A 26362-nucleotide genomic window follows, 5' to 3' on the forward strand; every position below is an offset into this window, starting at 1 on the left:
ACCTGCACTATCCTACCCAGCTAGCACCAGATAATGATATGCTTGCTTATTTTTTCGATTGTATTGAAATATACTATGGTACTGAAAATTGATTAAAACAGTCAAGATAAAATATAATTTAAATTTTTTAGTATTGTTCATCAGTTATTGACAGTTGCTTATGTTGGCTGAACAGTAAAGGGTATGTAATGGCTAAAAGTTGATTGTGCAGTTAGTTGCACTGTTGCACTGCAGCAAAAAAAGTCCTGGGTTCAAGTCCCGGCCTGTGGTCTTTCTGCATGGAGTTCACATCTTTTCCCTATGCATATGTGGGTTTCCCTCTGGATACTCTGGTTTCCACCCACAGTCCAAAAATATGACTGTTAAGCTAATGGATCTCTCTAAATTGCGCTTTGTGTGTAGTGTGTGCGTGCATGGTTGTTTGTGCTGTCTGTCTCTGTGTTGCTCTGTGATGTACTTGTTATCTCTCAGGATATAATCCGCCTCTTGCCCGGAGACTGCTGGATATAGAATCTAGCTGCCTGTAGCTCAGTACGGGCTGATTTTTAATATTAACAACAATTTTACATTTAAACAACAAGCAGACAGAACTTAATTAAAAAAAAACTTATTAAAAATGATTGGTTTACCTTTGGAGGAAGATCTTATGGTGCTGACTTCCAATGGCATCTCCTCCTGATCATCATCTGATGAGGATGAGGGTGGTGGTTTACGTTTCCTGGATTGTGGTGGTGGTGTAATTTTGTTCCTATCTTGAGGAAGGGTTTGCACTTCTGATGGTTCTATGAAAATTAGAGCAACATGTTTTTAATAGTAACATTAACACTTAATGCAACATTAAAATTTTGTGTTACAAAATGTGTTAAAAAAAGCAAACTAAAGAATTGTAAAAGGAAAACTCAATTTTAGAAATACATTTTAATTCTTAGCACATTCTGTAAGAACCTTCATCTTTCCAAAAGAATTTTGGTTACAAAGAACTGTACATTCAAACCAGGTCATACATACAGTGAAAGAAAACTACCAATAACAACAAAAAGTTACTATAAAGTAACTCATGTTGTATAGTAACTTTTCTAAACTCTTATCAATAGTAGAAGAGTTTTCCTCCTCCACAGCATTGCCGTTATCATCTTTGCCATCAGAGTTGAGAACATTTTCTGTTTAGATCAGAACAACGAACAGTCATTTGACCATTACTGTCATTACTGTCAGAGGATTGAGGCAGCAAGGGTTACTTGTCTCCATCACTGATTGGCTTTTGCGGTCTGCCAACATTGATAGATGTGTAGATGGTCAGCGTTCCGGCCATCAGTCTATTCTCAATTAAAAATAAGAAATCAAATCGCCCAAAGTAAATATATTTATTTCAGATTTTATAGCAATGTAAAAATAGTACTAATAATAATATTAAATAATAAATATATATTTGTGTGTGCACAATGATTGTAGTTTTGTAATGTCTTTTGAATGTAAAAAAAAGCTATACATGGTTATCATGAAGCCTCAATCTGGTCTGCAATCATGTTAGGGGAGGATGAGGCATGTGATGCGACTGAATTTCATGTTGCTGTGATGGCAAGTTCAGAGTATTAAAGGACTCTGGCTGGGTTTTGTTGGACTACAGTTTCTTGAAATATTTTGTTACTTAGTTTTTGTTGTGGCAGTTTCTAACTAATTTTTGGACAGGAAAATATCAATTTGGCAATTTGATGATACACAAAACACATGACAGAAACGCATACCTTCTGGGTCTATCTGAATTTCATCCAAGTTCTTCCCATGAAACTCTGTCAGTTTTCCATTTTCAAGTGCCATCAGAACTTTGCTGATCTTGCCAAGTTGTAAGGTCTTCTCTGGAAGCCTGTAGAACTCCCGATGAATTTAAATGTCATGTCCCAGAAAATTAGCCAGCTGATCCATTTCTGTGTCAGTCATATTCAAGACAGTTGAAAGTGTTGCAGCATGTTTTCTGAGTTGGTAGATGTCAGTGATCTCGAACACTTCGCGCCACAGACTCTTGCAAAGTCATGGAGGCAGTCTGAACCTCGGAAATGTGTCATGGCTTCTGGTCGTGCAAACAAATACAAGTTGTCTTTTAGAACGCCACAGGCCTCCCTCCGTTTAACAAGGAGTTCTAAAGCAGACAGCATTTTAGGAGTTAGAAGAATCGGAACTGGCCGCCCTCGTTTTCCTCTGGTGACAATCCTTGAAAGGTGCCGTCAGAGTTTTTTTCTCCCCTTCAGTGAGTGCCCAGTCAACATCTTGGTGCTCGTCAGAAGTATCTCTCGATAAAAAGGCCTCCAAAGGCATGCTTGCAACCTCTCCTTCTCTACGATGATTAAACAGAATAATCTGGGCAAGCAATGCCTTTTTCAACTCTGTCCAAGCTTGTGTAGAGGGGCTTTCAGAGAAAGAATTGCAACATTCATCTTGAACTTGATTCAGATGTGCATGCAGCTTTTGGACGTCTTCAGTGAAAGGCATCAGAGTAGGTACGTTCCACTTAGACTCTCTGATGTTTTTTAGGGCAGTAGCAGAGATTAACTCATTCCACTTCTCGTGATGGACATCGTGAAACTCACTGGCCTTTTTCGCAAGTTCTGAGTTTTTCGACATTAAACCCTGTGCCTTTAGGAGTTTACTAACTTTAACTAGAAAATTTCCAAGTTTGTTAGCTAGTGATGGAATCTTGAACATGCTCTCACAATCTCCATATAGTTCTTTGGATTTATGAGTTCTTCCATTTTTTTAAGCTTGTGTATTTCCTGGCATTGTAAATCAGCCTTGCCATTTCCCTCATCTTCTGATGTACACACTGTTGATTCCTGGGTGAAGTACCGCCCTTTTTCAAGAAATGTTGCCCCATATCAATAATCACTGTGTCATTCTTGATAATATGTGCAACTGGATCAGCATTCATTTTGCTGATTATTTCCCACTATTTTGTGGTACAGTGGGAAGGTACAGCGCCAACATAAGTACATAAGGACTTTCCTGGTTTTAAACGGGATGATCCTGGTCTAAGAGCACAATTCCGCATGTTGCGCCATAGTACTTTTCTTGTAAAAAGAGCTTGGCAATATCCACAGTCCATGAAGTCTTCACACTTCATTTCTTCCTGCGGTCACTTGAATGGCACCAACACTCCACCTCCTGATTTCATTACACTAGCATTGTGAGCATATTTTCCTTTGTTGAGGATAAAATCAAGATGTGTTTTCCGCACCTTGGAACCCTTTGGAAAGCTGAGTGCTTTAGCCACCTCCATTTTGTCTTCATGTGCCTGTTCTAGATGTCTTGCCATCTTAGCATATGGCTTGCAGCAGTACAAACAGTAATGTCTTGTCATAAACTCTTTTTCCCCCTTTTTTTTGGCTTGCACCAACTATGATTTAAGAAGAGAAGGATTCATCATTAATCTTGTAATTATCAGATCTACTGTCACACTCCACAAGAGGTTCTGAAGCTGAAAAGTTTGTTAACGTATCTTCATAGGAGTCATTGGGCTGAACATTTAATTCCATGCTGCTAATTTCACTTTCTTCAGATGAATCTGGTACGTACTCTTTGCCACTACCTGATGTTGAGTCAAAGAGCTCACCAGAATCTTCAAGATCCACATTTGTCATCTAAACAAGACAAATGCAGTTTTATTTTTAACATATCTGTTCTCTGTGCAATAGCTAGCGAGAAAAGAAGGGGGAAAAAAAAGTATAACACTTTTAGTATGTTGCAATTTGGGTATGAATTCGTTTTCAGCAGGAAACTGTCTGGAACTCTGGAACAGAGATATACATTCTTGTTTCAGTAGAAAAAAAGGAATAAGAAAACTAAAGCAATGAAATTTTTGATAAATAAAAATAAATGAGTATGAATAAAATCAAATTTAAAAAATTGAATGTTTAGCAAATTCAATATGAGGGTCATTTTAGATTCATGAAATAAAAAAATTTAATGAATGACCAATTTTTTATTCTCACAAAGATAAAACAGAAGTTAAGAAGCTAATTTAAAGCAAACCAATGATCCCCAACTTCCCTTACCTTTTCCTGGAACTCAATTTGCTCCAACTCTTAACAATAGTTAATGTTGGCTGTATGGACACTGAGTGTCCTTAAAATGCACTTATAAAGCGGAAATAGAAACCGTACAGCTCAATGGAAACATCCTTTACTGCCTTTCTATGTGCTGCACTGGTCTTAAGGACTTGTGGCCATTAAATATCAACCAACCCTACTCTCATGTCAACATAAAACATTGTACAGGCACAGGCACAGTTTTCAAATCCTATTCAACAGCATCTACAACCTGAAGCAAAGACATCATAGGTATCCATAATGCAAATTCGGTTACTTACAAAAGCTGTCTCTGAGAATGAATGCAACAGAAAGATTTAAATAGAAGAATAAACCAAACAGTTTTAAGTGTGAAACCAAATCTGAAGCAATTACCTGTTTAGAACCTCTGTCTTCCTCAGGGTCACCGTTTTACCTCTGAGAGTCCAAACAAAGTGACGGGAGTCTATTTCTGTGGGTTCCACACTTCCACTGGTCTATGCCTGGAACATTTAACAAAGAGTTGTTGGTACACAAACATGGACAACCAAATGCTTAAATGGAGACTAATATTTTAACCAAATACAGTTCAATTTTTTTACAATAAAGTCAAAGAATCACGAAAAGAAATGGTGAACAAAAGTCCTAAAATACATTAAACTCCATATCACAGAAATAATCCAAATCTTCTACATTTTTCAGGCATTGCAACTAGTTTTAGTGTTTGACACACACCTCTGATATGTCACGGGGACCCAACACACAGTAAGTTACATGTCCTTCGGGGACCAACTTTGCTCCAGCATTTAACATACTGCTCTGGACACACCGTGAGTGTCCAAAAGGGAGAATGACTAACATTTGTTTCTCTTACTATTATTATCCAAGTTTTCAAATCCTACTAAACAGCATCTACAACCTGCAGCAAAGACATCATAGGTGTACAAAATGCAAATTCGGTTACTTACTAAAGCTGTCTCTGATGCATTTGTTGAATGCTGTGGATATTCGCCTTTAACTTTATAGTTTAGGAGCGTTGCATATTCCACACTGTCCATATTTCTGTAAAGTGTCAACTGGATAAAAAGATTTTCCTTGGGACACTTCGTTCTATTGATAACCCATAAGCTTAACACCGAGCGGCCTTAAACATTTGCATAATTGATTGTTGTTATCCGTTAAATTTTCGTTCAAGTGAACACGACTGAAATTGGAAAAAGACTATGGTTCTCTCGGTGTAAAAACCCCCACCAAACTGTGTCAAAAACACGTTTTATACTGGGAGGCTGCAGGTTCAAAGATAAATTAACAACCTTGACACGATAAATTATTAGTTTTTTTCGTTGTACCGACAACTTGATCAGAAATGACGTACAGACAGTAGAATCTGCCTCTCCTGCTGCGCTCCCGACACCAGGGGAACAGATTATTTCAGGGGAACAGATATCCACACAAGACCAGCTTACATCTCTCAATCCCCTTTGGCTGCAGGAGTTTGAAGCTGAGTGGTATTGGACAGGTGCCGACTCAAGAAAAACAAAAATCAAACGACAGGCGCGTTTGAACTAAACTTTATCAAAAAGAAAAACTTAATTGAGTATGAGCGAAAAGACAGAGCTTCGATCCTTTCTTTTTTAATTAAATTTAGTCTGCCACGTGGAGTTTCTTTGTGAGTAAAGATAATACAACAAGCGAGGAAAGGACGTTAAGTCAGAAAAACAAGAAAAGTCCAAGCCTAAGAGAAAACAAGAGAAATAAAACTAATTAACTCACTAACTGGTTTGAATCTTTGAGTTTTTACTCGTGAGGGCAGAGTTTCGCTCTCGTTCTAAGCCAGTAAGATGTCCGAATAGGTTTGGGCGTCACAGAATGGCTTCATTCTTAAATTAACTTTTAAGAATGATATATAAATTAACTTTTAAGAATGAAGGAAAAAGGAAAAATTAATCTCTCTTATCCCAGCATCTCAGCGGACTTTCAAAGAGTACATTAGTACAATGATTATAACACAGCATGAAACATAAGCATGATATACAGGAAACAGTTGACAGTGTCTATGCAATAAAAGATAATTCATTATAGTGGGTTTAAATCGGTACCAGTTTCAGGTAGGAGATTGTTATTACATACACATTTAATTTAACTGAATGTTATTCCGTCGGTTGGACCTCTGGTTTATTGTAACACACACACAGTTCATTTGTGTTAATTCTGCAGTCAAAGGAGTATTCATGGTAGTATTTAAATGCCGAGTGGTTCTAATTCAAAAGTTCAGTACCACCGACCTCTAGATGGCACTGTGACTCCATGGCACGACAGTCGAGACCATGGCAGAATAATTACTTTCCTGGTGTACCGTGTACGACATTATGAAAAGTCTTAAAATTACTCTTGAGCTCTCTGTGATTATGTTTGTATGTCGGTTTGAAAAATGTTTGTCATAGTTCGATTAATCCGTCTGAAGTTGGGCTACCTTTAATACCTTTTTCATGATCGTACGTGGAAGGATACTAAAGAAGTAATTAATTTGGAAAGTGACTAATCAGCTTATGGAGCCACATTTCCCCCGAGTGGTCCGTAGTACTGAATAGTTAAACCCAAAACGAAGTCAACAACTTGTATATGACATGTGACCTTTATATGAAATAATGCAACTGTTAACCAATGCTTCAGCTGTTTCTTATTGTATTCTGTGTTTAACACAGGAAAATAACATTGTTTGGTTCGTTATTAATACGTAATAATTTTACAGATATCCATCTGAATTTTGGGACTCATAACTATCATGTTATGTTGTTTTGATGTCTTTATATCCTAAGTTTATGCTATATCTTCACCCTTTATATCTTAACAAGTTATGGTGTTTTTAGAATCCTCTGAACAAATGTTTATGAAACGGAGGAATGCAGGAGTCGAATTGCTTTGAGGCACCCTCGTTGCAGGTCGCCTTACAAAATACGCCCAGGCAGACGTCACAATAGTTTCAGGCATACCATTGGCTGAAAGTGTAGCGTAGGCCTACGTCATGCCCCACCTCCGCGAATCAAACTACGGAAACCGCGAGGAATATTCAGAATAAAGAATAGAGAATAGAGAATATTGGAAGTTCAGAAGAGGAGTCCAGATCAGTAGAGAAGATGAAGAGCAGAGAGTTTTAAGATTGATGGAATGAGTGTCTGGCGGAGAGTCTTTGAAAATGGCAGGAGAGGAAGATGAGATGGAAGAAGAAGGTCCGAACAAAGACAGAAAGAGAGGAATGTAGTAGAAAGATACGTTTTTGTTCGTCTGTCATCCTGTCTCCTTTCTATAGCACGTTTTAAACTCTGCTGCTGCCGCATCCTCACCTATTTTTGATCACCAAAAAGGAGCCAGCGTTAAGCTTGTCAACATTTTTGTCAATCTTTGGTGAATTTAAGTTCACCTCATCAGAGTTGGTCAGCAACCAAAACCAACTCGACCCTTGGACAGTTTCATCATTATTTGCGGTGAATTCCGACACCCCACCCGTTCATCTTCAAGCTACCAGAAGCGCTCCAGCGCAGGAAAGTGACCGGTCCAGTCCCTAAAAGTCAACCACAAGGAAGGCCGCGAGACGCGGAACCAAGAGAACCCAGTGGGACCCGCTGGTGATTACCTGTGGTTCGGAGCTGACCTAACCGTAAGATCTGCCATGTTCTTACATTTCAGACGGTACTCGGTGGGTGTCGAGAGAATTTGCTGTTAAAATGATAAATTAACCCAAGTTGTTAGCCTTTAAATTCAAATAGTAAATTATTTGGAGACTATTTGGAGTGATTCCGGTATCCATCCATCCCCTCCCTTTAGTTATTTTCAATTCACTAAGTGTTTCTTATGTAATCATCCATATTCAAAGCATTTCTCCTGTTGTCTTAAGGTTCATGTCTTTGGTCATGTCATTTTAGTAAATGGTTCATATATATACATATATATATGAAATCAACCGGCTTTTGTGTATGTGTTCTTTATGTACGTTTGAGTCCAACAAAATGAGAATTCACGAGTCACGACTATATGAGACTGGAATTTATTAATTATTAACTAATAATTGATTATTAATTTAACATACCAGAATCGTAAGAGTCTATCTTTTTCCTTCGATTGAAGGTGGTGCCCTAAAACGAGGTAAAATAAGGCTTATTCAGATAGTGAGAACTGTCGGATAAATTGTTATATCTTATCACATCACGCTATGTGTGTCCGCTATAAATATATATTGTTGGTGCCTTGTGTGCTGGCGATATATAATTTGGCTACCCTTCTTACCTCTATATATGAATTCAAACAAATACTGAGATTCTTCTGCCAGAAGAATGCTGAAAAATGCGGAATGCCCATTCACACCCTCCTCTGCTTCTGGTTTGAGTGGATACTGAGGACGATTAGGAAGTTTTACATTGGGTCCCAACTCTACTTTTACTGGATTAGCAGATTTCATCAAACCAACCTCATTTTTAGAGCACACTTGGTTCGAGACGTGAGATATTATTTCCTTCAACAAATCATTTTCACTAGTTTTTGCTTCTCTTTGCTTTGCTGTTTGAACGGTTTGGTTTGCCAATGCCATTATTGCTTGTGGTTTTGCCAATGATGATGCACTGCACTGGATTTTGATCATTGTTGCATCTTGTGATTGGAAGATTAATGGATTCTCTGTTCATTCCCACTTCACTCCTAAAGCAGTTTTCATCATGGGCCCCAAATCCTTTGCTTTGAAATTCTCATTCACCAACAAAGTAACATGTGGAGCAGATTCTGGCACATTGTACCATGAAGAAGTACATGCGCTTGGTTCCACATTCATGGCTGTCCCTTGTTTTCTAATGATGATTTACTGAGTTGTCAAATTTATCTCAGAGTGTTCTGTCTGTTTGTCCCATGGCTCTTCGAACTATCCACTTTTTGAAACATCATAATACATTGTACAGTGATAGTCGAGTGTTGTTGTTTTTTGCTTTTGGACGATGGACTCGACTATATTTTTACCATTTATTAAATGCCACTGTTAATTGCTCAGAAATATCCCCCAACCAATAGATTCTTGCTGTGTCTGTTTGTGTTAACTCTGGAAACTCCAGACTTCTTTATCCATGATTATGCCTTTCGGCGAACACCAAATCTTGATTTTTAGTTTACACAAAGCCTCTCTCCCCAGCAAGTAAAGGGGAGTCTGACAATATACCCCGATTAGTATTCTAATTTCACTTCCCTCTGTGGACAGACGCACTGGGGCAGTCATTTATACTAGCTGCTTAATTCCCAAGAATCCTATTGTCTCAACAAAATTGTTTGACATGGGGAAGTGTGTACCATATTGTTGTGTATGTGGCTCCAATGTCTACCAACATCGGAGTTGGCACATCCTCGATTGGAACCTGCAGCATCGGTTCTTCATCAGCTCCCACGATCACAACTGGGAACTGACCCTCCCCTTTAGGATTCTGTGGGCACCCCTAATAACCAAAATTTGGACCTACCCATGGATCTGCCGGGCCCCTTGCTCCACCCCACAGGGACTGGCCACAGTCATGCTGAATATTCGGGTTTCCTTGTGCTCTGGGACATCTGTCAGCAAAGTGTCCAAGCTCACCATAAGCCCAACACACTCCCATGGACCTTCATCCTCCAGGTGTGCCTCTTCTGAACCCCTGACGGGATCGATTCTGGAATTGTCCCCCTGAACATTGTGTGTATGGTGGTTGTGGGTAAACAATAACAACTGATGGTGTTTATATTGGCAGTGGTGTTTGCAGTGGACATGGTGGTTGTGTTATAACAGCTGATGTGAGGGGTGTGTGGTACATTGCAGCTGAGGGTGGAAGTACCTGTTCAGAGGCCCCCGGCATCAGCAGGGCCTGACCTTTTACCTTTTGTATCCCTTGCAGTTCCCCCAACTGCAGCTGTGCAAGTTTTCTTTGGATGTTTTTATCCTGCTCCTTCACTTTTAGTCCTTCACTCCTTCACTTTTCTATATTTTTCAACTGCATGCACCACATAATCCCAGAATACCCCATGTGGCATTGATTTTAATCCTACCACATCCTCCAACCTCCTCCGAACTGGGTCGGGCAGAGCCTCTAGGATGGAGTTTCTGAACAATGTCTTTTGAACAAACACTTTTTTTATTTTTTATTTCTTCCTCAATTTCTTGTTTCCATTTTCTCAATTGGCTTGCAACACATGCAGCTGGACTCTCTGTATCTGACAGTGGCTCACCCTTTAATGCTTTTGTGTCTACTCTTGCAGGATACTCAGCTCGCAGTGCTTCCCACATTGAAGCTCAATATGCATTAAACTCAATTCCATCTGCTTGGTGACTCAACATCCAACCATTCTCACTGTGTCTCAAAATGTTCTCCATTGAAGGGTCTTCAAAACACTGTGCCCACACTGCCTTAATGTCTCCCACAGCTAACAGTTTGCCCACAGTTTCTTCTTCAAAAGCTCTTATCCATTTGCTTGCACCTTCGTGGACATCAGGCAATCTATCAACCAGCCCTGCAAAGTCTAGTGCAGGGGTCTGCAACCTTTATTATCAAAAGAGCCATTTTGCCCCCTCGTCTGCCAAAAGAAAATTGTAGGGAGCCGCACAAAATAACAGAACTTGTAAACTTTATTTTAGCTGTTATAACCACTGAATACAACAAAAAGTAGCCCACTTTAAAATAAAACATTTAGCTGAGCTTTAAAAATAAACATAAAATTAGGACCGTCCTTGACAAGTCCATGTCAGTGATCTCTCGTCCTCTTCGTTTTTTTTGCTCAGCCAGCAATAAACTGAAGCACCTCAACATACAAAAAAAATCTACATCAGCTCGGAGTCTGATTTTTTTTTCCAGGAAAAATAATAGCTTATATAATTAAATTGAATTCTTACCTATTTAATGTGACTTCTGTGTCTGAACTTCGCTGCAGATCTTCCCTATGTCAGGGCTGTAGGATGTGACTTTGATCTTCATACAGGCCTGTAGGCTCTCATCTACGAGGTAGATGGGAACGGTGTTTGTTCTTTATGAAGTTCATGCTTGAGAACAATTGCTCGCACAAGTATGTTGAGCCAAAGATGGACAAGACTCCAAATGCATACTTTTTCATGTTAATATACGTGTCAGGAATGGCACTCCATGTTTCAAAAACAAGTTTGTCGGGGTGGGGGAGTTTCTCCATATCACTCCATTTGTGCTCTTTAACGATTGTAGCCTTCTGACGTGCGACTTCTTCAATATCAGTGATATATGTCATAATATGTCAGTGATTTGAACCACAAATCTTTATCTGCTATGTCGGCCAGTTCAATTTCTAGATCAGGCTTACTTACACCGGTGAATGCAACTGTGTTCAGCAGGGATGGGTCGATGTCCAGCGGTGTGACAGGGAAAGAGAGGGTAGGCTTATCCTTTCTGAAATCACTGAATCTTTCTCCAAATGCAGCTTGCATTGTAATGATGGCACAGTGGAAATAATCATAATTTATTTGATTGTTTGCTTCTTTGAACTCTCTTAGGGAGGGAAAGTGAGAGCGTACCTTTTTGTGCATCTCTTGCGAACACTGTCATCTTGCACTCAAATGCCAAAACATCTTCCAGCATCTGCAGGGCTATGCTTCCCTTTCCTTGGAGATGTTTATTCAGTGTGTTAAAGTGACTTGTCATATCCACCATGAAGTAGAATTTACTCAGCCAATCGAGGTCTTCCAGTTCAGGATAGCTGAGACCTTTGCTTTCCAAGAAGGTTTTTACATGCTCCAGACAGGTAGCGAAGCGTTTTAGCACCTCTCCCATGGACAGCCACCGGACTTTGTTGTGCAGCAGGAGATTCGAATATGGATAGTCGACTTCTTCTAACAATGAACAAAACTGTCTGCGGCTTAACCCGTTCGCAATTATTTTGTTCACTATCTTGATAATGAGGTTCATCACTTCCACACAGTAAGGGGGGAAAGTTTGTGCGCACATCGCTTCTTGGTGGAGGATGCAGTGAAACGTCATGAGCTCTCGACCCAGTGACTTTTGAAGCAAATTCACAAAGCCCTTATGTGCTCCTCTCATGCTGGGTGCCCCATCAGAAGACACTGACACCAGGTGAGTGGTGTTTATTCCTTTCGCTTCTAGACAACTCAAAACAGTATCACAAATGTCCTGCCCTCAACCGCCCATCGGAGTTTACATATCTGCATAACAGTGCTGTCTGTTCTACATCGTTTACATCACTTGACTCATCAAAGGCAATTGAAAATGCTTGAGCTGAATTGATGTCAACAGTTTGCTTACTACTGATGTTTTCCACCATTTTAAAGGTCCTGTCTCTGACGGTCTTTGCGGAGGGAGGCATTTCTCTAATTTTCTGAATAATTTCCCGTTTATTTTTTAAGACGGAGAATAGATGCTCCAATAGTTTCATGAACGACTCCTTCATATACTCTCCATCTGTGAACAGCTTCCCCCTCTTTACGATCTGATCCACGACTTGAAAGATAGTTTGCGCTCTTCAGCTGTTCGTAGCAGTTCCGGAATTGCTTTCTTTCGCTAATCCTCGGTTGAGTATTTTTCAGCGAATTTTTATTTATTTATATTTATGTTCGATTTTTTTTTGTCAAAGCCAAAGGGAGCCGCTATAAGGAGGCTGAAGAGCTGCATGCGGCTCCAGAGCCGCAGGTTGCCGACCCCTGGTCTAGTGTCTGCCATAGCACATAATGACCCTACGTCCCTTTTATCAAAATTGGATACTGTTCTGGATCAGTGTATCTATCTGATGGGTGAATATGGGGTCTGTATCTCAAATCATAACCTTTATTTTCACTGGTTTTGACATCTTCATGCTGAGTCTCTGATTTCTGTTTCAGATCATGCTTCTCTGCTTGGTTTATTTCTTGCTGTAAATCAGCCGTAGAATGCTCAAACTCTAACCAGTATGATTCTCCTATCAGCTTATCGTTAAATCCTGCATAGCAGTCTAAAACTTTGGATGTCTTGGATGCCTGTACTACAATATCGCTCCTTATTTAGTATAGTTTTGCCTACAGGGAGAGTAGTGGTACAATCCTGATGTAGTGATTTTTGGTGATCTGAGGAATGTGCTATTGCTGAAGCTGTTGAACTCTTATCTTATCTTCCAAAGATGCCTTTTGAACTGGTGATTTTTGATAATGTGGGGGCCGTCTCTCTGCATCCTGATTTGAATTAAGGACAGCGTCTGGCGAAGGAGCTCCATGTCTGCTTGATGTAGCTATTTGTGGTTCTGGAGGTGTTTTGTGATCTTTCATTTCAAAATCTCCTTGTATGTTTACTATCCCTGACAGTGTTGGCCATATCCTCACAGGCAACTACATCAAAAGTGCCACCTTTTGGCCAGGGTGAGAACAAATTTTTCATTAGTTTTTCCCATTTTTGAGATTTTTTTGAATATCTTTTAAATGTTCTGGATGCTTGGCACTGATGATTGTTATTGATGTTACATTCATTGTTTCACCTAGTTACTTCTTCCCCCTTTTTTTCCTTGTTTTTATACAAGTCTTGTATGTCTAAATTTAAGCTAAGATAATGCTCAAACTAATGCTAGTTCAATATTAGGCTCAGTTTAACTTAGATGCTAATAGAAATTATGCTAATGGATAAACTTGGCTACTGTTAGTGCTAATGTTAATGTTAGCCTATGTTAGCTTTGAAGGCTTATGCTCTAGGTTGGGTTAAAACTAATGCTAATTCAATGCTAGGCTAATTTAGCTCGTTGCTATTGTGATTTCTAGTTTGGAGTTAGGTTAATATTAGCTTTATTGCTAATGCTAATACTTGCTGACCTATTGCAAATTTAAACTAGATTAATATTGGCTTTATTGCTGTTGCTAATAAATGCTAATTTATTGCTAATCGAGAGCTAGATTACCGCTCAACCTATCTTTATGAGACTCAAGTTAAGGGCGTTGCCCTAACTTTTGCCCTACCCAGATGCTTCCAATCGGATCTATACACAATGACCTTTCATCAATCTAAATGAGACTACAATGCATATCACAGCTCTGTAAATTCTAAACAATGTAATATGAACACACCACTAAGCCTACCTCCCAGGATTTTATTAACTCCTCCTAATCTGTAATCTAGTAAGAAAAAGACAACAATTGAACCACACCCTATTGTTCAACTCAAAATGGCGTATGTAACACTCTTGTAACAAATTAAGGGCCAAACTACAATCTCACAAGCTGGAGACAGGGAGAAATACAGTTAAATCACAGCTAAATTATTGTACTCTGGAAACTGAAATACTATGATCATATGATAAAAGAAAATATGATTTTAACAAGAACATTTGCGGGTATTGGTCACAGAATAAAACATGTCAAAGCATTCAAGGACATCAATGCAATGCAACTCAAACCAGCAACCTGAACCAGAAACAAGTCTAACTAGGCTGTTAAAAACAAATTATAGATACACAATAGAAATCACAGCAACCCAGCAAAAATACAATGATAATAGAACACACTCAATAGAACTTAACAGATGTTCAAAGAAATCCAGCAAGCAATATGCAACATCTAAAACTCATAGATCATTACTGTAACCACATTCCATTCCAACAATTTAAAGAATCCTTCTTTAACTTCTGAACTTCGGCAGTCTGTCACTTTAAGAAAAGCTTCAATTTTTCTCTCTCATACATCTCAATCCCAATTATCAGACTGAAGAAACAACTTATGCTTACCTTTATTTTACTTACACAAACCTTCTTTTAAATTTTCATTCAGAACTAGAAATACATCAAATAAGACCACAACAACAGTCTGTTTCACAATATTAGCACCCAAGCTCTGTTAACCCATTTTTCACCTACAAAATCCTTCTTTTGACTACTGAACTCTGTCTCTGCAAACTCCTTCTCTCCTCTCGCACATAATACCCCAAACACACGTAGCCTAAACAACCTCTCACTCTGACCTTTATTCAGTTACAGCAGCTCTATTCTCCCAACATTCACTTCTCTTTTATTCAATTTAAGACTATATATGTGGAAGTCTCCCCCCTGAGCTGTCACCTTATCGTGGTGGGGGAGTTTGCGTGCCCCAATGAGTCTGGGAGCTATGTTGCCCGGGGCTTTAAGCCCCTGGTAGGGTCACCCAAGGCAAACAGATCCTAGATGAGGGACCAGACAAAGAACAGCTCAAAAGACTCCTTATGATGAACAAAAAATTTGGACCTCGTGATCCCTTGCCCGGATATGGGACACCGGGGCCTCCCCCCGGAGCCAGGCCCGGGGGTGGGGCCCGGCAGCGGGCGCCTGGTGGCCGGGTCTGTGCCCATGGGGCTCGGTCGGGCATAGCCCGAAATGATGACGTGGGTCCCCCTTCCGACGGGCTCACCACCCGTGGGAGGGGCCAAGGGGGTCGGGTGCGATGTGAGCTGGGTAGCAGCCGAAGGCAGAGGCCTTGGCGGTCTGATCCTCGGCTACTGAAGCTAGCTCTTGGGACGTGGAATGTCACCTCTCTGTTGGGGAAGGAGCCGGAGCTGGTGCGCGAGGCTGAGCGGTTCCGGCTAGATATAGTCGGACTCACCTCGACGCACGGTTTGGGCTCTGGAACCAGTCCTCTTGAGAGGGGTTGGACTCTCTTCCACTCTGGAGTTGCCCGTGGTGAGAGGCGCAGAGCAGGTGTGGGCATACTTATTGCCCCCCGGCTGTGTGCCAGTACATTGGGGTTTACCCCAGTGAACGAGAGGGTAGCCTCCCTCCGCCTTCGGGTGGGGGGACGAGTCCTGACTCTTGTTTGTGCCTATGCGCCAAACAGCAGTTCAGAGTACCCACCCTTTTTGGAGTCTCTGGGGGAGGCACTGGAGAATGCTCCTACCGGAGACTCCCTCGTTCTGCTGGGGGACTTCAATGCTCACGTGGGCAATGACAGTGAGACCTGGAGGGGTGTGATTGGGAGGAACGGCCCCCCCGATCTGAACCAGAGTGGTGTTATGTTGTTGGACTTCTGTGCTGGTCATGGACTGTCCATAACGAACACCATGTTCAGACATAAGGGTGTCCATATGTGCACTTGGCACCAGGACACCCTTGGCCGCAGTTCGATGATCGACTTTGTGGTTGTATCATCGGACTTGCGGCCGTATGTCCTGGACACTCGGGTGAAGAGAGGGGCGGAGCTGTCAACTGATCACCACCTGGTGGTGAGTTTGCTCCGCTGGTGGGGGAGGATGCCGATCAGACCTGGCAGGCCCAAACGTATTGTGAGGGTCTGCTGGGAGCGTTTGTCAGAATCCCCCGTCAGAAGGAGCTTTAACTCCCACCTCCGGCAGAGCTTCAACCATATCCCGGGGGAGGTGGGGGACATTGAGTCCGAATGGGCAATGTTCCGTGACTCCATTGCCGAGGCAGCTGATTGGAGTTGTGGCCGTAAGGTGGTCGGTGCCTGTCGTGGCGGCAACCCTCGAACCTGCTGGTGGACACCAGTGGTGAGGGAAGCTGTCAAGCTGAAGAAGGAGTCCTATCGGGCCTTTTTGGCCAGTGGGACCCTGGAAGCAGCTGATAGGTACCGACGGGCCAGACGGGCTGCGGCTTCAGCGGTTGCTGAGGCAAAAACTCGGGCCTGGGAGGAGTTCGGTGAGACCATGGAGAACGATTTCCGGACGGCCTCGAAGAGATTCTGGTCCACCATCCGGCGTCTCAGGGGGGGGAAGCGGCTCACAGTCAACACTGTTTACAGTGGGGACGGGGCTTTGCTGACCTCAACTAGGGATGTTGTGAGTCGGTGGGGGGAGTACTTCGAGGAACTCCTCAATCCTACCAACACGTGCTCGGAAGAGGCAGAGTCGGAGAGCTCGGAGACGGGGCCTCCCATTTCTGGGGCTGAGGTTGCCGAGGTGGTCAAAAAGCTCCTCGGTGGCAAGGCCCCGGGGGTGGATGAGGTCCGTCCTGAGTTTCTCAAGGCTCTGGATGTTGTAGGGCTGTCTTGGCTGACACGCCTCTGCAGCATCGCGTGGACATCGGGGACAGTGCCTCTGGACTGGCAGATTGGGGTGGTGGTCCCCCTCTTTAAAAAGGGGGACCGGAGGGTGTGTTCCAACTATAGGGGTATCACACTCCTCAGCCTCCCCGGTAAGGTCTATTCGGGGGTATTGGAGAGGAGGATCCGTCGGATAATCGAGCCTCGGATTCAGGAGATGCAGTGTGGCTTTCGTCCTGGCCGTGGAACAGTGGACCAGCTCTATACCCTCGGCAGGATCCTGGAGGGTGCATGGGAGTTCGCCCAACCAGTCTACATGTGTTTTGTGGACTTGGAGAAAGCGTTCGACCGTGTCCCTCGTGGAGTCCTGTGGGGGGTGCTCCGGGAATATGGAGTGCCGGACCCCTTGATAGGGGCCGTTCGGTCTCTGTATGACCGGTGCCAGAGTTTGGTCCGCATTGCCGGCAGTAAGTCGGATACGTTTCCGGTGAGAGTTGGACTCCGACAGGGCTGCCCTTTGTCACCGATTCTGTTCCTAACTTTTATGGACAGAATTTCTAGGCGCAGCCAGGGCGTTGAGGGTGTCCGATTTGGCGACCTCAGAATCGGGTCTCTGCTTTTTGCAGATGATGTGGTTCTGTTAGCGTCGTCAGGCCGTGACCTTCAGCTCTCACTGGAGCGATTCGCAGCCGAGTGTGAAGCGGCTGGGATGAGAATCAGCACCTCCAAATCCGAGACTATGGTTCTCAGCCGGAAAAGGGTGGAATGCTCTCTCCGGGTCGGGAATGAGATCCTTCCCCAAGTGGAGGAGTTCAAGTATCTCGGGGTCTTGTTCACGAGTGAGGGACGAATGGAGCGGGAGATTGACGGGCGGATCGGTGCGGCGTCTGCAGTGTTGCGGGCTCTGCACCGACTCGTCGTTGTGAAGAGGGAGCTGAGCCAGAAGGCGAAGCTCTCTACTTACTGGTCAATCTACGTTCCCATCCTCACCTATGGTCACGAGTTGTGGGTAGTGACCGAAAGAACAAGATCGCGAATACAAGCGGCCGAAATGGGTTTCCTCCGCAGGGTGTCTGGGCTCTCCCTTAGAGATAGGGTGAGAAGCTCAGTCATCCGGGAGGGGCTCGGAGTAGAACCGCTGCTCCTCCGCATTGAGAGGAGTCAGATGAGGTGGCTCGGGCATCTGGTTAGGATGCCCCCTGGGCGCCTCCCTGGGGAGGTGTTCCGGGCACGTCCCACTGGGAGGAGACCCCGGGGGAGACCCAGGACACGTTGGAGAGACTATGTCTCTCGGCTGGCCTGGGAACGCCTCGGGGTCCCCCCGGAAGAGCTGGAGGAAGTGGCCGGGGACAGAGACGTCTGGGTTTCTCTGCTCAAGCTGCTGCCCCCGCGACCCGACCCCCGGATAAGCGGCAGATGATGGATGGATGGATGGATGGATGGATATGTGGAAGTTGTATGTTAACACAGTGTGTGTGTGTGTGTGTGTGTGTCTATGTAAATTCGGCTGTAATTATGAAATTTATGTGTGGGTTTTAATCATGTAACAGGTATTAAAAATGAAGAGAGTCTGGGATGGTATGAGTTGGAACCTTGATTTTTCACACAAAAGACCTTTTTCAGATTCACCTAAAAGCAGGATTTCATACATAGCAACACAAATTGACACAAACAAACCGGTTTACACACACCAAGTCAGTCAGTTTGTCAGTCACCATGAAATTCTTCATAATCTTAATTGTTTAATTCATTTTATTTAGACTTTTGATTTCCAGGAGATATTGACATAGACAATATATAAGATTTAAAATATCTCTTTTTATAAGCCTTGTGGTTTATTCAGAGAATCAGAAAAAGCTGACGTGCACTTTATCAGCCTCACTTGTGACTTCTAATAATATCTCCTGTGGCCAAATCATGATATTTTTTTTTTCTAGATTTCTTTATTCATTTTCTGCAGACAGTACAGGAAGGGAATTCAGCTTCACCCTACGTCAGAGTGTCTGCCTTTGAAAAACAAAACAAGACAATACCACGACATGAATCCCACTATCTCTCCCGACAACCCATGTCAGGTGCAGTCATAGTAAACAAGTAAAATGTTAGATAGCAACATAAATAACTAATCTAAGTACATTAAGACACAATAGAAAAAAAAACAGAAAAAACAAAACTATATAAAATAAAATAAGTAAATAGAAAATAGTTAGAATGAGGGGAGGGGGTTCCTCTCTTTCCAACCTTTAAGAAGTGTCCTCGTCAGAAGCGTCCTTGTCAATAAGAGTGACACTATTGCTAATATAAGCCAGCAGTGGGTTCCAGGTTTTATTAAACACTCTCAAAGATCCCTTCTGCGAAAACCTTAACTTCTCTAACTGTAGACACTGCAGTATTTCACGTATCCAACTATTGTGAGTCCGGGGAGACACATGTTTCTATTTGAGGAGAATTGCATGCCTGGCAAGCAAGGTGGTAAAGGCCATGACACACTGTATCGTTGTGGGCAGATTTTTAGTCAGCGGGAGACCAAAAAGGGCAGTCAGGGGATTCGGTTCTAAATTTGTATTAAAAGCCTGTTTGAGAGTTTGAAATATATTGGACCAAAAATTTGTAAGTCTTGGACACGTCCAGAACATGTGTGCATGGTCAACTGGGGACTGTTTACATTGGTTAAAATCATCAGTGTGATTAGAATTTATCTTAGCCAATTTAGCATTGGTGAAGTGGGCTCTATGAAGCACCTTCCACAGCAATAGACCACGCCTGGCACATATCTATGAGGAATGGATCAATTTTAAAAGGTCCCTGGACCTCAGTAATATCCATCCCCAAATCCTTTTCACATGCATTTTTAGGTGATATAGTTGAGGCTTGACTCAGAAGTGCAATCTTATTATAAATGACAGATAAGACTTGTTTCTGTTGCAAGTTAAGAGACAGGAATTTGTCCATTTCAGCTTCAGGGGGGTGGTTTGGGAAATGTGGGAACTGCTTTTGAATAAAGTGTCTCATTTGGAGGTACCGAAAAAAGTGGCTATTGGGGAAGTCGTATTTGTCTGAAAGAGATGCAAAAGATGTGAAAACATCTTTTGAGTTTCAGGCTAGGTAAGCAGGTTCCCTTGGATACCAGGGCGGAGTCTGGTTGCTGACTGCTGTCACACCTGTTCATCAGCAGGACCACTAGTCTTCACCAGACTTTTTTACCATTCCCGTGGTAATCAGGCCAGCAATTGACTTCAGTTATTAACAAAGAAGTTTCTTGTGTGCACTTACTTTGTCTCTTTGTTCCAGCCTCATTCCTCCCTAGTCTGACGGATTCCCTGGCTTCCTTTCTTGACTCTCCAACATCTTTGCCTTATCTGGATCTGCCTCCACATCCACCCCACTCTCCCCCACTCTGGAAAACACCCTCCAACCAGTCAGTCTCTGCCTCACCCTCCTGTTGTGTTTTCACCGGCTCACAGTAAGGCAATCTCAATTTCCCTTTTTTGGAACATTCTCCCAGTTGGATTCACGCTCTAATCAACCTCTCCATATCCAATTACACCTGCCACTCAGACCCCTGTGCTAACCTTGTTTTTCCAACATTTCCCTGGCTCCGGATTCTGCGTTCCCTATCACATTCCACTTGTTCACGAAAAAAAATCTTTATTTTTTCCTCTAAACTAAAACCTGCGTTTGAGTCCAATCTCTTGTTTGGCAGACACCCCATGACATCACAATCTGGCTAAACATGGACACAGCAGATTCACTCTGAACCGCCCTACCCAGCCAAGGATTGCTCTTAGGAGAGCATGCTAAAGCGCTCCGAGCACTAAAAGATCAACAAGAATATTGTAACATTCTGAGGCCCTTATCTAACCATACACGAAAAGTAGGGTCAGAGCAGAAAGGAAGGCATGCATAGTTATTCAAAACTGGGGCAAGAATCAAAGCCCTATGTAAGCAGTGCTGTTTCCTAAATTGGATCCAAATTTTAATTGTATTGTTGACAACTGGATTAGATAAGACCTTATGGGGAGCTGTGAGCAAATCATAGAATGCAAAGAGCAGGAAAAAGAAGCTATTTTAGTGTGAGCCCATGGTGGGCAGGCACCTGTACCTTCATTGTGGAGCTAGTATAGTAGTTATGTTGCCGGTCCAAAAGTGGTGATGTAAATTTGGCAGTGCTAATGTCCCTTCAGGTTTAGAAAGTAGAAGACTATGTTTCTTAATACGGGCTGGTTTATTATGCCAATTAAAAGAGTTAAGTTGTTGGTCGAGGTTAGCAAAAAATGATTTATTAAAACAAATTATAATTTGTTGAAAGAGATACAAAAATTTCAGAAGAATAACCATCTTAATAAGATTAACTTGGCCTGACATGATCAAATTTGAATTCTCTTCTCAAAATGTTTTCTATAATGAGGTCAAAGATAACTCCAAAGAGTTTTAAACAGATATAAACACATTAAAACATGCCCCTATAGAATAGGAGTAAATTTTTCATTGTTTTCTTGAGACTGATTCCATCTTCAAACTTTTTCTGTTCTCAAGTCAATCAATCATCAGTATCTCTCTGCTCCTTGACTAGTGAAAATAATTTCCACAAAATTAATAACTACTGTGTGCCTTGATCCACGGGTTATCGCCCTTCTATGCACTAATGGTTGGCCCTTGGCACCAAGACATCACCATGAGCTCAGGGTGATGCAGATAAACTAGTTCATGCATTTGTTACTTCAAGATTGGACTACTGTAATTTCTTATTATTGGGCTGTCCCACATATTCTCTGAAAAGCCTCCAGCTGATCCAAAACGCTGCAGCCGGAGTTCTGATGAGAATTAACAGGAGAGATCATGTTTCTCCAGTTTTAGCTTCTCTTCATTGGCTCCCTGTTAAATTCAGAATAGAATTTAAGATTCTTCTCCTCACATATAAAGCTCTTAATGACCGAGCTCCATCATATCTTAAAGATCTCATTGAAAGATATTTTCCTAACAGAGCACTTCGCTCCCAAACTGCAGGTTTACTTGTTGTTCCCAGAGTTTCTAAAAGTAGAATGGGAGGCATAGCCTTCAGTTATCAGGCCCCTCTCTTGTGGAATAAGCTGCCAGTAAATGTCCGGGAAGCAGACACCCTTTCCACTTTTAAGATTAGGCTTAAAACTTTCCTTTTTGATAAAGCTTATAATTAGGGATGGCTCAGGTAATCCTGAAACATCCCATAGTTAAGCTGCTATAGGCTTAGACTGCTGGGGGACCTCATCTGTCACACCTTTCCTCACTTTGCTCTCTTTTTCCCCCTGTTTAATTTCTCAAATGATATTATGTACATGTGACATTATTGTGGTTATTAACTTGTGTTTCCCTGTTCCAACAGATATCCTTTGAATGGCGTTATGGTGTTTTTCCCCCCTCTTTTCCCTCTTTTCTGTCTTCTCAAACCCCAGCTGGTCGAGGCGGATGGCCAACCTTCCTGAGTCTGGTTCTGCCAGAGGTTTCTTCCTCTTAAAAGGGAGTCGTTCCTTTCCACAGTCGCCACAGGCACGCTCAGGACGGGAGATTGGACTGAAGACAAGTTTCGGTGCAATCTGTTGGTTTCCTTAGCTAGGATATTATTTTTTGAATTGGCTTTATATTAATTCATTGGATTATAATTAAAATTAATTGAATTCAAATTGGCTTGAATTGGACTATATTACTTAAGTGCCTTGAGATGACAATTGTTGTAATCTGGCGCTATAAAAATAAAATTTAATTGAATTGAATTGAATGAGCGGATACTTTACATCCCCAACTACACCCTGCTCACTCCGAAAGTGTATTAACAATTCCAGTTTAAGCTTATCGACTGATTCTTGGCCGGGGCTGAGTGACTAATCCTTCACAATTACCACAATATACAGTACATTCACAATACAGCACCTGCTACACAAACACATCTCACAAGCTGCTGTTTGCCCAATAATTGTCTCAATTCAAACACTCGGCACTTCTATGCTCAACAGTTTTCTTTAAATAATTTCAGCAGCCCCCCTGTGCAGAGAAAAAATAAAAGTGCAGATACTTATGAGGCAAGTTTATCACTCTCTCCTCTGTTCTTTAATTTTGGGAAAAACCCTGAGGGCTGTCACACTGTACACCAACCAGCAAACATCTCTGTCAAGACGATGGTATGCGGTGCGTGTCATGGTGGAGGTAGGACCCGGATGCAGATATTTCAAAACAAAAACTTGATTTATTTAAAAATACAACAAAGCCGGAATACAAAAAAACTTAAACTATGGAAAAAACAAAACCTGACTGTGACTATAAAAAAAAACCAAACAAAAAAAAAAACATGGAAACTAACCTGACGACTGATCTCAGCTGCACAGAGGACACAGAGGACTTGCTCAGTGGGGCTCCAGACGCCAAATACATGAAGTCAGGGTCACCATTATGTTGTGGAGAAAAGAGCAGTCAGACTTGTTGTGGTTAGCCTCTTATGGGGAATTTATTGAACAGAACGTCACAGAGACATGTACATTTCAGCATACACGGCAATTCCCAATGATCTTAGTTTGTGAGATCTTCTTCTTGATATCATACCATGTATATGTGGCCCAAACCCAATTTCTATTCGGTGCCTGCTGTCTGAGATTGCTACTACATCTTCGTCATGATCTAGACAGGTTTCATTCTGACCTTAAACAACATCTGGTTCGAGCAGTATCAGCACACAATATGTTGTCTGAGAAATGTTAAGGCCTTTAAATCGTCTGCCCCTGCTACCTGGAATAATATGCAAAAGGATTTAAACTGTCATTTCTTATTACTTTGGGGGAATTCAAGTAAATTTTAATGGACAGAGACATTAGCTCACATGGCTCCTGAAATTGCCCTAATGTTTGATGCTATTTGATATCTTCAGGGTATTTTTAATGGAACTGTTGTTTATGTGTTTGTGTATTTGGTCTTGTTGTATGTCGTTTATTTTACACTGGTGTCTTGGCCAGGTCACTCTTGGAAAAGAGATTTTAATCTAAAAGAGTTTTTTCCTGGTTAAATAAAAATATACTACCCACTTCATGAACAGGACAAACTCTGATAATTAAGACTTAACTTGTAAGGTGAATAAATGACACAAATTACATTTGAAGGTTAATATCACATAATATATTTAACTAGAGCAACTCATTTCTTATTTGAGTCTGAGGTTAGCTATATTAGCGAACATAGCTAATTGATATTAGCCAACTATACACTGTAAAAAAAGAAAAGTTAAGAGAACTCAAAATTTCAAAGGCAACAAACTTCAGCAAGATTTTAAATTAAGCACTAAAACTTAACCTTTTAACTTTTGCTTTTGAGTTTTCCTAACTCTCCTTTTTAATTTTTTCTAACTTGCAGTTACTTGGAATTTCACGTTACATTAACTTTAAATCTCAATTTTTTTCTAACTAAACTGTAAATTATTTGAATTATTATTTGACTTGAAATTTTAAATTGTAACAACTGTAAATCCCGATCATTGGCTACTCCACTATAAGTTACAATAGCATTATGCAAATTTTAATCTTTACTTTCTCCAACTCAGCTATAAGCTAAAGAGACAAACTTTGTATTATTACAAATTTGAACCATGACAGAAGCTAATTCAACTGTAAGCTGCAGTAACTTTTAATAAATTGTAACAGTAATTAATTCCCATCTGTCAAAAGTGACTGGTTGTAACTAATGTACTATAAATGTTGGTATTACCTAAAATTAAGTTTAAAAAAGGCCATTTTTAAAAGAGTTGATCAATGAGGACCAGCAAATTCCCAACAAACATAAAACAAGTTTGATACACAACTGCGGAACAGACACCGAGACTAGTGAAGGTCCAACAAATACTCTAAGATGAGACCACTGCACAATAAGAAATGGTATATGTCATCAGCTTATAAAGAATAAAGGGCAACTACAGGACCCGGAGATGGGTAACAGGCTGAATGGCCCAGGCCCAAAATAACTGGCTGAACAACATCAACCAAAATGCTAACTTGGTGTAAGTGTCACAGCTATAGAATAGCTGACACATACAGGGAGGAGCCCAAGAGCAGACTGACACTGAGAGATGGGAGTAAGAAACTGACTTATTAGAGATAATGGTGTAGGTCCACAGAAAAGTCCGGTCCAGCAATATCTCTCGGAAGAGAGGAGGAACAGTTAAATGGGTCCAAAGAGTATTCGAATAAGGATAGTAGTTTCCACAGTAACGGCTTACTATGTCTCCAGGGAGGTTTCCGACGCAAGGGGAGGGTAACGATGACACTCGCTGCGGTGTAGTTTGTCCAGGATGGCGGCGGGCGAGCAGGCAGGTATAAAGCGGGGAGGCTGAGGAGAATGCAGGTAATAATCCGGACACCATGAAGAGGTCAATGGAGATATCCAAGGATCTCAGATGAGGCAAGGTTGCATTGGGAAAAGGGTTTACGAGCAACACTCAGAAAACCACTGGGGAGCCTGATTATCTGATTAACAAGGAGGTAGGCAAAATCTGTTGGCAGGTCAAGGAGGTCCTGAAGGATGATGGTCTCTTCTACAACAACAGCAAGATTCATGACATTTGCTACAGGTGAAGTACCGTCATCCTCCAACACAGTGAGGATACCCACGATGAGACCCTTTGTCTGCTCCCCTTCTGGATCCGTGTCCTTGTAAGAACAGAGGGAAAAAAATGTCTAATACTTGGATTGTGAATCAAACTGAAAGATATTTATATAGACCATTTTTTGACATTCACCTTAAACTCTGCAACCAAAAGCAGGGAAATAATGGAGGAAATAAATATATTTCCAGTTTTTCTTTTAATTTTTTCAAAAGTTCTTTTTAATCATTCACAAAGCAGTTCCTGAAGAGCTTCTCATGACTGTCACTAAGATACAAAGGACAACCCTTAAGAGCAGCAGTTTGTCGATATGCTGTGATGTCAGATGTCTGAAACAGAGTTGCATTTTAATCAACATTAAAAGATGGGACAACAAACAGAAAGCTAACAGAAAACACGCCCAGAAATTGCCAGTTACATTTAAATCTAAGATCAATTCCTTAATAAAGGCCATTACATTTTTTTACCAAGAGGTTTAGAATGTTTTGTGTCAAAAGTGACAAAAAATAACTGTTGAAAAATTGCAGTCAGAAAAAGGGGGACTCGGTTACCAATTAGATCTTAGGGAGAGTTGTTCACTATAAATCCATTAAAATTAGTTGTTTCTGCCACTGATAAACTAAGATTGTTCCTGAGTGAGTGAGTTTTTATGTTTGTCAACACTTTACATTACTGTTAAAACGCTAATTACTACAACTTTACTAAAATAGAATAATCCAAATTTAT

Source organism: Leuresthes tenuis, unplaced genomic scaffold (assembly GCF_036924035.1).
Source record: "Leuresthes tenuis unplaced genomic scaffold, fLeuTen1.0.hap1 SCAF_2, whole genome shotgun sequence".
NCBI classification, from domain to species: Eukaryota; Metazoa; Chordata; class Actinopteri; order Atheriniformes; family Atherinopsidae; genus Leuresthes; species Leuresthes tenuis.